The sequence below is a fragment of the Tursiops truncatus genome, chromosome 5 (genome assembly GCF_011762595.2).
Source record: "Tursiops truncatus isolate mTurTru1 chromosome 5, mTurTru1.mat.Y, whole genome shotgun sequence".
In the NCBI taxonomy this organism is placed as follows: domain Eukaryota; kingdom Metazoa; phylum Chordata; class Mammalia; order Artiodactyla; family Delphinidae; genus Tursiops; species Tursiops truncatus.
Genome location: NC_047038.1, coordinates 91,166,412 through 91,178,121, shown reverse-complemented (window position 1 = coordinate 91,178,121; position 11,710 = coordinate 91,166,412). Strand labels below are relative to the sequence as shown.

The following is an 11,710-nucleotide window of genomic DNA, read 5'->3' as shown; positions in this document are numbered from 1 at the left end:
ATTAGAGCCACACACAATTCTTAAGGCATGTGAATCATAATCTATATTCCAAGTGTTTAATATCTTCCAGAATCTCTAATCTATACATCCTTTGGTTCCCAATAGCATAATCTTCGCCAAGTTCCTTAATAATGTGCCTGATCCAGTGTCACGCTACATAAGCAGGAAAGGGCCCCATATTTTCCAAGTTAAGAATTAATACTCTTGTTTTACTTGTAGATAGAGTCAAAAGATGAAACTGGTGTTTCTGCTCACTTTCCTTTTGGTCACAGCTCACTGCACACCAGTAAGTAAACTCTTAATGTCTATTTCTGCAAATCAGTCTTGGTTCATGCATTCCAAACTTTTATATTCAACCCTCAAAAAAAAAAAAAAATCTATCATTGGATTCAAAGCCACAGTCTCCATTTTAAGTTTCTTTGGAGCTAAAAGTAGCTCTTTCAACCTATTTTAAAAGACCCTGTTAGAAAAACAATAGATTTGAGTCAAGCACAGCAGAGAAACTCTCCTGGCCTCAGAACAGAGCAGTCATTCTCAATCTTGGCCGCACTATGGAATTGCGTGGGGACTTTAAAAAGTCCTGATGTCTGGGTCCCACCCCTAAAACCTGACTTAATTGGCCTGGGGTGTGATCCAGGCATCAGGATTTTTATATGCTCCCCAGGGGATTATTTCACTGGGCCATGGAGGTTGAGAACCACTGGATGACGGAGGGGCTGTCAGAGGGAGCTGCGATTGCTCTGGAGAAGCCCTTGATAAACCCTGAGACAAACGGAAGACGCGTGGCAGCAGGTTAAGGAAAACTACAGCTCAGGTCGTTATTATGAACAAAGCAGAGAGTGAGTAGGCTGAGAGAATTACAGGCTTACCTCGGAGATATTGCAAGTTCGGTCCCAGACCACAACAATAAAGCAAATACTGTAAGAAAGTGGGTCACACGAATTTCTTGGCTTCCCAGTGCATGTAAAAGTTATGTTTACACTATACTGTAATCTATTATGTGTGCAGTAGCATTATGTCTACAAAACAATGTGCACCTTTATGGAAGAATATTTTATTGCTAAAAAACGCTAACCATCATCTGAGCCTTCGGCAGGTCGTAGTAGTAATATTTTTAAAGATCACTGAGCACAGATCACCATGATAAATATGACAATAATCAAAAGTTTGAAATATTGTGAGAATTACTGAAATGTGACACAGAGACATGAAGTGAGCAAGCACTGGTGGAAAAATGAATGATAGACTTGTCACAGGGTTGCCACAAACCTTCAATTTGTTAAAAAAAAAAATGCAGTATCTGTGAAGTGCAATAAAACTAGGTATGCTTGTATCTGAGATAATATTTTTGGTATTAAAAAGGATTAGTGACCGATGTTAACAGATGCAACGTTCATTTGCTTATTCTGTAAACAATTTTTTCTTGAAATGGGTGGATCGTGCTAGGTGCCAGGATTACACAGATGACAAAACATAGCCCCTGCCTTCTGGGAACTCAAAGTCTAAATCTCCTAGTTAATTACTATTATTATTATTACATCTATTTCCTCAGTCTCCATACTCTTCCTCTCAATTTTCACAGGTACGAGAATTTCATTCTGGAATTCACCATGATCACTTCTTAAACTGGAAGGTAACTGTTCTTTTTTAAAAAAAACAAAATTAGGAATAGTTGTTGTCTCCTAGGAAGATATGATTTAGGGAGGAAACAAGTGACATTTTCAAGAAGTAATATTTTCAGGAACATAAAGCATGATTACAAGATTTTCTCCAAGAAAAGGGAACCCTCTTACTCTTTTGGTGGGAATGTAAATTAGTGCAGCCACTATGGAGAACAGTAGGGAGGTCCCTCAAAAAACTAAAAATAGAGTTGCCATATGATCCAGCAATTCCACTTCTGGGCATATATCCAGACAAAACTATAATTTGAAAAGATATATGCACCCCTATGTTCATAGCAGCACTATTTATAATAGCCAGGACATGGAAGCAACTTAAATGTCCATCATCAGATGAATGGATAAAGAAGATGTGGCACATATATACAATGGAATATTACTCAGCCATAAAAAGAAACAACATTGAGCTATTTGTAATGAGGTGGATAGACCTAGAGTCTGTCATACAGAGTGAAGTAAGCCAGAAAGAGAAAGACAAATACCGTATGCTAACACATATATATGGAATTTAAGAAAAAAAAATGTCATGAAGAACCTAGGGGTAAGACAGGAATAAAGACACAGACCTACTAGAGAATGGACTTGAGGATATGGGGAGGGGGAAGGGTAAGCTGTGACAAAGCGAGAGAGAGGCATGGACATATATACACTACCAAACGTAAGGTAGATAGCTAGTGGGAAGCAGCCGCATAGCACAGCGAGATCAGCTCGGTGCTTTGTGACCGCCTGGAGGGGTGAGATAGGGAGGGTGGGAGGGAGGGAGACGCAAGAGGGAAGAGATATGGGAACATATGTATATGTATAACTGATTCACTTTGTTATAAAGCAGAAACTAACACATCATTGTAAAGCAATTATACTCCAATAAAGATGTAAAAAAAAAAGATGTGGTATATATATACAATGGAATATTACTCAGCCATGATAAAGAATGAACTAATGCCATTTGCATCAACCTGGATGCAACTAGAGATTATCATACTAAGTGAAGTAAGTCAGAAAGAGAAAGACAAATACCATATGATATCACTTATATGTGGAATCTAAAATAGGACACAAATGAACATATCTACAAAACAGAAATAGACCCACAGAGATAGAGAACAGATTTGTGGTTGCCAAGGGGGAGGGGGCTGGAGGAGGGATGGAGTGGGAATTTGGGGATAGCACATGTAAACTATTACATATAGAATGAATATCAACAAGGTCCTACTGTAAAGCACAGGGAACTATATTCAATATCCTGTAATAAACAGTAATGGAAAAGAATATGAAAAAGAATATACATACGTATAACTGAGTCACTTTGCTGTACAGCAGAAATTAACACAACATTGCAAGTCAACTATACTTCAACAAAATTAAAAAAAAAAAAAAAGATTTTCTCCAAGGTAAAAATGAAAAATCTAAGGTGGGAAGCATAGGAACCAGCCTCGCTGGCATACCTAGGAATTCTGTGGACAGTTCCTGCCAATTGGGAGAATCATCTCCAGAGAAATAGACCATCTCCAGGCCCGTGAAAGTTAGAACACCAGCCTTGTGTCACTTCTCGTCTGGGTGAACACCACCCTTCTCAATATACAACTGGTTTAGATCCTTCTCTTTCACAATAAGGGGCTAACATAAGTCATTAAACGTCTTCTACAAGTTTAGCATAATCTGACTTAAATAATCTAGAACCCAGAGATCACCAGAATACTTTGTTTTTGCAACTGAATATTATGTCCTTACTTTTCAGAGGATCCAAAGAATGCGCCCATGTAGACTGCATCGCCTGGTAAACCCATTCAATACATCCATTATAATATCTAAAATTCCTCATTAACAAGTTACATGTATTATTAATTCCTTTTAGAAGACTTCATCTCAACAGACAAATGTCTACTTCTTTTGCCAAGCAAGCTCAGAGATAAATTTATACTTATTTTCAGTAATTATCTTTAGCGTAGATTTTGATCTGTAGATTGTGGCCTCTTGGTATATTGCCTGCTGCTTTGCATCTTCCTGAAGATGCTTGGAACATCTTTGAAAGCTCAGGTTTCTGCTCAGAGAGAACTGCCAAAGCACACAGCTCTCTGTTCCTCACCCTGGCTCTCAACTTCCTTTTCCTTTTATAGTCTGACTAAAAAGGCAGAGATAAATCTTTATGTTTCTATGGACTCTGGTTGTTTTTTAGTGGAGTTAATCTCTGGAAAATTTTTGTACTGATCCTCATCTCAGCTGACTCCTAACTCCCTTTTCTTCTATATGATTGTCCAATTTACATTACAACAAGCTTCTTTACTACTCACAGACCTTAAAGTAATTTTTGCAATTTCTTCTTGGAAGTATTTCTTTTTTTAAGAACTTAAAAAATTATATGTGAACTGAAACAAAATTTCCTAACAATTAAATGTCAGGTAACTGTTTTTATTTTCCCCCTCTTGCAGTACCTTCAGAGGTTTTATGAACTCTTCAATACCTGTGTAAGTTTTCATTTTTGATTTTTCTATCATTATCAACACTTGAAAGAAGAATGAAGGTTCAGGAAAATAAAGGGAAAGACAGGAAATGTGAAATCATGTTTGAGGGTTTTGTTATCATAATACTGGCTAATTTCCCATTTATATCTTATTTTTAATAAAATTTTAAGTCACTGCTTATGAATTAAGAATGTTCCACATACTAACAAAATTGCTAATTAATGGAAGAACTAAAACTTGTGAATCTGTCTGAAAAGCATTACAATTTCTTGAAAATGTTGAAGATAGTTATTAAGCAAAAGTCCTCTCAAATTTTCATTACATGTATCCTACTAAAAATATCTGAGAGGGAAGTTACATTTAAAAAAATATACATATATATTTATATAGAAAAATACGTGAAATTATTTAAGAAATCATAATTTCTTAAAATTATTCTATTTCCTTCTATTTTTCAGCTCTAACGTGTCCCTTTTATGCCAAAGTCACCATCTTATCTTCTAATTCCTTGAGCATTTTAATCACAGTTATTTTAAAGTCAGTGTCTGGTAACTCCACTGTTTGGACCTCCTGAGGGTCTGCTTCTATGATAGACTTTTTTTCACTGTCACTTGAGTCTCGTTCCCCCCCAACCCCACCCCCTCTGGATTCTTTTTTTAGCCTGGTTGCTTTTGATTGAGCAGTGAACATTGTTTTTGAAAATGATAGAGACAACTTGAGGTTCGGGATGAAGTTATCGTCCTCCAGAGAGAATTTACTTTTGTTTCTAGACTATGTAGACTGTGGGGACAACATTCACAGATCACCTTGATCCACTTGGAGACTGAGATGATTAGAACAAGTTCCCCTGGTTCACTCTTACCCCCAGGGTGAGGTCTTTGGGGTCCTAGCCTTAAGCCGGGTTACTTACCAAGTCTCCTCTCCGGCAGCCCCTGAACTTGAACTTTTGGCCCCCAGCCCTGTGAGTTTGTCAAAAGTGCTGGGCTTCCAGCCTTTCAGCCACTGCTTTAGGAGTCTCCAGTTGCCTTGAGGGCAGTCAAATGCCTCCCTGGGATTCTTGCCTCCCCAGGATCTCGGGTCCATAAAGCCTCACTTTCTTAGAACTCTGCTACCTTCAGAAGTATGCATAAACATTTGGCGGTGGGGGCGTCCAACTCTTCTAGTTGTTCTTCCCAAAAAGATTGGCTGAAACAACAAGGTTGGAAAGAATGTACTTGCTTTTCTTTGCAAAGATGAAATGCAAACAATTTGAAATTTCAGTAATTAACTGTCATACACATAGAGAGAAATAGAGGAAGTTGGTAATGTTAATAAAACTAAAAAAAAAATGGTATTGGTTGAAAATTCTCCCCTCTTATCTATATAAACTTAAAAATGTTTTATTACTCAAGTAGTAGCTACGTAATATTTATATGTCGAGGATTTATAAATGCCTTTTTTGTCTTGATTTTTGTTTTATCAGCGGAAACCACCAACGAACAGACGGACTACCATAGTCCCCATGCTACCATTCTCACCAATAACAGAAATCACTCCTTCTTTGACTCCTAACCCAACAGGCTCCTTTACCCCCGACAGACGGGGAGATTCATGATTCATGAAGTTCTCCAGGAACTTCGTAGCCAAATGCAGCTTCTTTCTCCAGCATTGTTTAACACCGCAACTGACGATCAATGACTTCATCTCTCTGCTCCTTGTACCACAGTGAACACTTTTCAGTATCCTGGATAAAATGGCAGTGCTTCATTAAAAATGTTTGTATCACTATATTATTCCCACGTGGAATGTCATTTTCCATCATTATCGACATTTAAAGAGAGATCAGGAAAACAAGCAAAGGAATCTAGGAAACAGGATCTCTTTTTCTCTGGGAAGTCGTATGCCTAGCTAAGAACCAGAGATTCTACGACAAAGGAAGGAAGGAAAAAGAATATCGGGGAGGGGTATGCAGCCTGCAGTCTCTGCCATTCTTGGGGAGGGGTGGGTGACAGGACTGTCCTCAGCCTACATCCAAGCCCTTGAGAGACCACTGGGATGTTTCCGGCAAGAGGAGATGGTGTTTTGACCCTTTTAACTGGGATGGAAATTGATGAAGCCATGCGGAAATGCACTTAAAATTTCCTTTTGTCTTATTTGAGAGGCAAAGTTACAAATTTCTCCCTAATCTGTCTCTACAGATGTACAAGGAAAAAAGGAACAAAAAAGATTTTACAGATATTACTCATTCTCCACCTCTACAAATCCGCAGTCCACTTTTCAGGAAAGAGAATGGTAACCATTTCACCTCTTAATTAAGAAGAGTGATCACAGTATGTTAGTCCCTTCTGTTCCTTCGTGGTGGGAAAAATCACTACGTGGCATTCATAGGGGACTTTGGCTTCATTTGGGAAGTTTCCCAAAGGTCTGTCCTTACAAACTGGTTCAACAGGGCTACATCTAAAAGTCAAAGGGAATGGAGTCTGCATAGGAGGGGACATGCATCTATTTCATAGAAACCAAAGTCTCAGACTTGGAAAGGACCTTAGAGGCCATTGAGTGGACATCACCTGGGAGCTTGTTAGAAATGCAAAAGAGATCAGGCTCCACTGGGGACCTACTGAAGCAGTATTTGTGTTTAAGCAGGACCCCCCAGTGCTCCTCCAAAACATCACTGACATACAGACATCTGCCAGAATACCTCAGTCTATGTAAGAGAGACATTCCATAGTCTTTTCTTGGCTAGCTTTGATCTTGGAAAAGTCTTTTTTTTGTTTTTTGCGCTACGCGGGCCTCTCACTGCCGCGGCCTCTCCCGTTGCGGAGCACAGGCTCCAGACGCGCAGGCTCAGCGGCCATGGCTCACGGGCCCAGCCGCTCCGCGGCATATGGGATCTTCCCGGACCGGGGCACGAACCCGTATCCCCTGCATCGGCAGGCGGACTCTCAACCACTGCGCCACCAGGGAAGCCCGAAATGTCATTTTTTTGTATGGAGTTAAAACTTCGTTCTAATCCAGCTCTTTGGGGTCACATCAGATAAATCCAGCCTGGTTTCTCAATGCTAACCCTTCAAATAAATAAAGATAACTTTCACAGTCCCGAGTTCCTCCAAGAAAACTTCCCCAGTCCTCCGACCATCCTCTGTATGACATGGTATGATTTTTCAATATCCTAGGAGTCTTTGCCAAATATTCTTTAGTTTTTATATTGTCGCCATCCTCGAAGATGGTATTCAAAACTGCACGTAATACCACAGATGTGATCTGGAAAATGATAAAAATGGGGTGATTGTCTCCAACATTCCAGATCCTACATCTATTAATATGATTTAGGGCTGTGACTGTCTTTTGTTTTTCTTAATATTTATTTATGTATTTGGCTGTGCCAGGTCTTAGTTGCAGCACGCGGGATCTTCTTAGCTGCGGCGTGCATGCAGGATGCAGGATCTAGCTTCCTGACCAGGGGTCAAACCTGGGCCCCCTGCATTGTGAGCGCAGAGTCTTAACCATTGGACCCCAGGGAAGTCCCTGTAACTGTCTTTTTGGGTAATCACTAAGTCCTTTTCCTGCATTGCTAAAAACATGTTAGATGTTTTCTGTGCCTGTACCCTTGGACTGAAGGACAGGACCTTACATTTACCTCTGTTACCACTTATGTGATTAGACCCAGCTCGGCATTCTCACACACAGATATTTCTAATCTAGACTCTATCATTAAATATATTTTAGTTCAGTAGTCCAATACATGGTCTTAACTCTCTCTGTTCGTTCACCTATCCATCCAACATACAATTTCAAGTATTTCCTCGGTTCCAGGCACTGGGGAAACAGATGACAACAGGACAGTCTGGACTTCTGTCCTCATGGGCTTCTCACTGCTTTGAAGCAGTATTTGCTATCCCAGGGAGGGTGCTGTTAAACATAAAATATATTCGACGGTATAGCAGATACCGTCAGGGCTATAAATGAGTTTCATGACCAAAGCACTGAGAACAAATAGAAGACTTAGTAAAGCAAATATTTACATGGCTAATAAAGGGTATGTTACATGCATCTTGATAGCTGAAGCCTGGACGGAAAGGCGTACCCAGAACTTCCCAGCCCCGTCTCCATGTTAGTATCATCTGGGGACCTTAACTACACCTAGGTCCCATCCCAGACCTACGGGATTGACATTCTTGGTTGTGCAAGGAACCGAAGCATCCGCATGTTAAAAGTGCCTGGGGTGATCCTAATGTGTAGCTGGGCTTGAGAACCACACGGATTCTCGGAAGCACGGTGGTCCCTCTACCTTGTGTGGATTGGTTCTGGGACCCCGCACGGATACCAGACCCTATGGACGCTCCAATCCCTTACATATAGTAAAATAGCCTAGTATTTGCAAACAACCTATGCACATCCTCCCTGTATACTTTAAATCATATCTAGCTTACTTATAATACCTAATACAATGTCAATGCTGTGTAGTTTTTACAGTGTATTGTTCAGGAAATAATGACAAGAAAAAAAAGTCTGTCTATGTTAAGTACAGTCACAACCACCATTGGCCTAACTACCTAGTACACGTCAGCAACAACGTAACATTTTCTTTCAACACTTGGATTGCTTTTGTTAATGACCTGAAAGAGAACTACATAGAATAAAACACAGAATATTTAAAACACAGATACAAATAAAAAATAGAAATAGAGAAAATATGAATTCATTCCCTCTTTCTTTCATACACACACACCGTGTTAACACTTACCAAAACCCTGGTTCTTCTCTCTTGATAACCCTGGTATGATGATGATGCCAACAACGACAACAGCTATATGGCGCCTACAGTGCCCACGTGGTTGGGCGACGAGATGTGTGGCACTGAGGCCTCAGGCTGAATTGAACCTTTGACAGAACATCAGAAGGATCATCGCAGTGGGAGGAACCAGGTTCTGACTGCAAATTGTTGACGCTTTGGTGGAGGCTTAATAACAGTCAGGACCTGCTGTAGAAAAGTGTTTCTTTTTCTTTGCAACATCAAACAAGTCTTGCAGTAGCTCTGGGAAGGTGTTGTTAGCCCTCGGGCTTATTTCCGGGTTGTATTTGAGAATCAGTTCCTTCAACAGGTGGAGCTGCCACAAGTTTTTCAAACATCCAAGCCAACGAACACTGCTTTTGAAAAAGCTACTTCGTCATCACTCTGGCCCTGAGCGATAAGTCCTGCGCGCTGCCAAGGCCCCGCCCCCCACCATCTGGAGCACGAGGTGGATCCTGGCACTGCTTCCCTTCACACTCCAAACACTCCACACAGACGCTCACTCTATTCCTGCAAGCGCTAGACCATCACTTACAAAAGAAAGACGTTCCAAATTGTAAACGCCAGGCGGTAACATCTTGGATCCCAAAATATTTGCAAAAACATGTACAACGTGAACAAGGCCAAAGGACACTGCGCATGTTTACACACTTCCAGCGTCTTTTAGTGGTGTCGTTCTCTAGCTCCTGACAAATCTGCAGGCTTTATTGATGCAGTAGGCTGAATTACAGCCCACCAAACCTCCCACGTCCCGATCTCTGGAACCTGTGAAAATGTTACTTTGTGGAAAACAGCTCTAGCAAGTGTCATTAAGGATCGGAGGTGGAAAGTATCACGAGTTACCCAAGTGGCCTTACAGAAAAAAAAAAAAGAAAGGCCTATTTAAGAGATGTCAGGAGGAGCAAAACGCTAACCCGTTGACTTCAAAACAAAAGGGTCTACGGCAAATAATTCATAAAAGCGATATAAAAAACGTTCCCGTTAACTATAACCCGACCATAGCCGCGATCTTACTTTTCTTCTTGTCAAAGTTTTGAATGCTACCGGTTCATTCCTGTTTCAAGAAAGAAGGCATAGCTACCTAGAATAACACATAACTCCGAAATAAAAGTAAACCTGCTAAAAAAAAAAAAAAGGCGATGTTACGAAAGCATTTGACACGCACTTAGAGCTCACTTTCCTTGTTAAATAACACATATCAGGGAAAAGTACGAACACAGTTCCTTTACACCACAGATTGTACAAGCAAACTTCCAATACTTGGGAGAATTGCAAGGATGACCTCCAAAGACGAAAACTAAAACTCGCGCTAAAAAAATACAACTGCAGGATCCCTATACTTCTTTCCAGTAAGGGTGAGATCGTTCCATGGCCGGGCACCTCACCCTTAAATTCAAATAACTCTAAAGATAAGATCACTTTTCTCATGCAGTCTATAGACCCCCTTACTTCTAGAATAAAGAGTTTCTAAGCTAATATTACCAGCAGCAATATTTTGATATCTAGATATTGCCAAAAATCTTAGAAAAAATATGTGTAGCTTAAGCATGACCAGCAGTCACTGCGCTCATCTACATATTCCAAACCCCTTTTGTGATCTCATTTAGCGCGTCCTTTTCCTAGCATTGTTAGTGGTGCAGTTCCAATAAAACTTAAAGGTAAAGACACTCTACAAATTTAAAGATAAACAACATAAATTAGCTGCTTCCTTCAAGGGCTTGGGGCAAATGACGTCGCTGTGATATCTGGCAGTTCAGCAAGATATGTGATATCTGGCGGTTCTGTACACGTAACTAAAAGAGCTAGTCTAAAAAGATGAAATTTGGCAAACCACGTTTGAAAATCCAGTCCTTGTATTGATGAAAATACGTTGTCAGTTTAAAGCTTCAAGCACAAGGACAAAACATGCTTTCTTTCAAATATGCGGCAAATGATTGCCCTTAACCTGAAAGGTCAGTTGCACAAACACTCATTCTAACTTTGAATTGAGCAAACTAGGGAGAAAGCTCGTGCAGCGCCCCCTCCCACACACACGTATGTGGAGAAGTCGCGGGAGTCTGCACAGCCGGAGAGATCACACTCCGCCAGTGGAAACCAGCTTCGTGATCAGAGTGTCTCCCCTTCCAAGCAAGAATAAATGGTTTCCATGTATCCTTAAACCCTCCTGTCTTCAACTCTACAAGCACAGGGTCCTCTGTTCCCCTTTTCACCGGGCCTTTGAAATCCAGAACAAGACTGCTGGAAAATCCATCCTGCAGGAAACTCCCGAGCCCTCCTAGACTCATATTAGACTTCAAAAAGAGCAAATCCTGTCTCAGGCAATGGTTAGTAATTCACATTTCCACGTCCACATAATAAATGCTATCAATCTCCCCAATCCTCTCCTTCCTTCTTCACTGTGAATTAGAATTGGAGTTTCCAAGTTTACCTGTTCTTCAGTTGTCTCTCTTGGGATTACACTGGAACCAGGACTCTTCTGGTATTCTACCTTGGCCAAAATAAATTAGTCAGAGTTTTATATCTTTAAAACAGGAAGAAAAAAATGCTGTTTCAAAAAATCTTTAAAGGTGGACCAGAATAATTCCTCTTGTAGCTTAAGCAGGGTAAGAAAAGCATTAGTGCTATAATCCTCACAGAAACCCTGCAGACGTGAATATCCTTTGAGGAGAGCCACAATGTGATTAGAAAAATATAAGGAAATATACGTGCGTGATAAATACTAATATGTTAGCATAGAGAAAGCGGAGAAGCTTCTTTCTTAGTCATTTTACAAAGGTTGAAAACCTCTTGGCAAAACC

General features: G+C 40.4%; 1 long non-coding RNA gene across 1 annotated transcript; it reads left to right on the top strand.

Annotated features, from left to right (window-relative positions):
• The first annotated feature begins 1,577 nt into the window (after positions 1–1,577).
• LOC141278798 (uncharacterized) lies at positions 1,578–5,727 on the top strand. The gene is made up of 4 exons (XR_012332041.1): positions 1,578–1,633; positions 3,418–3,456; positions 4,109–4,144; positions 5,604–5,727. It is a non-coding gene; the product is annotated as an uncharacterized lncRNA (long non-coding RNA).
• The last annotated feature ends 5,983 nt before the right edge of the window (positions 5,728–11,710 follow it).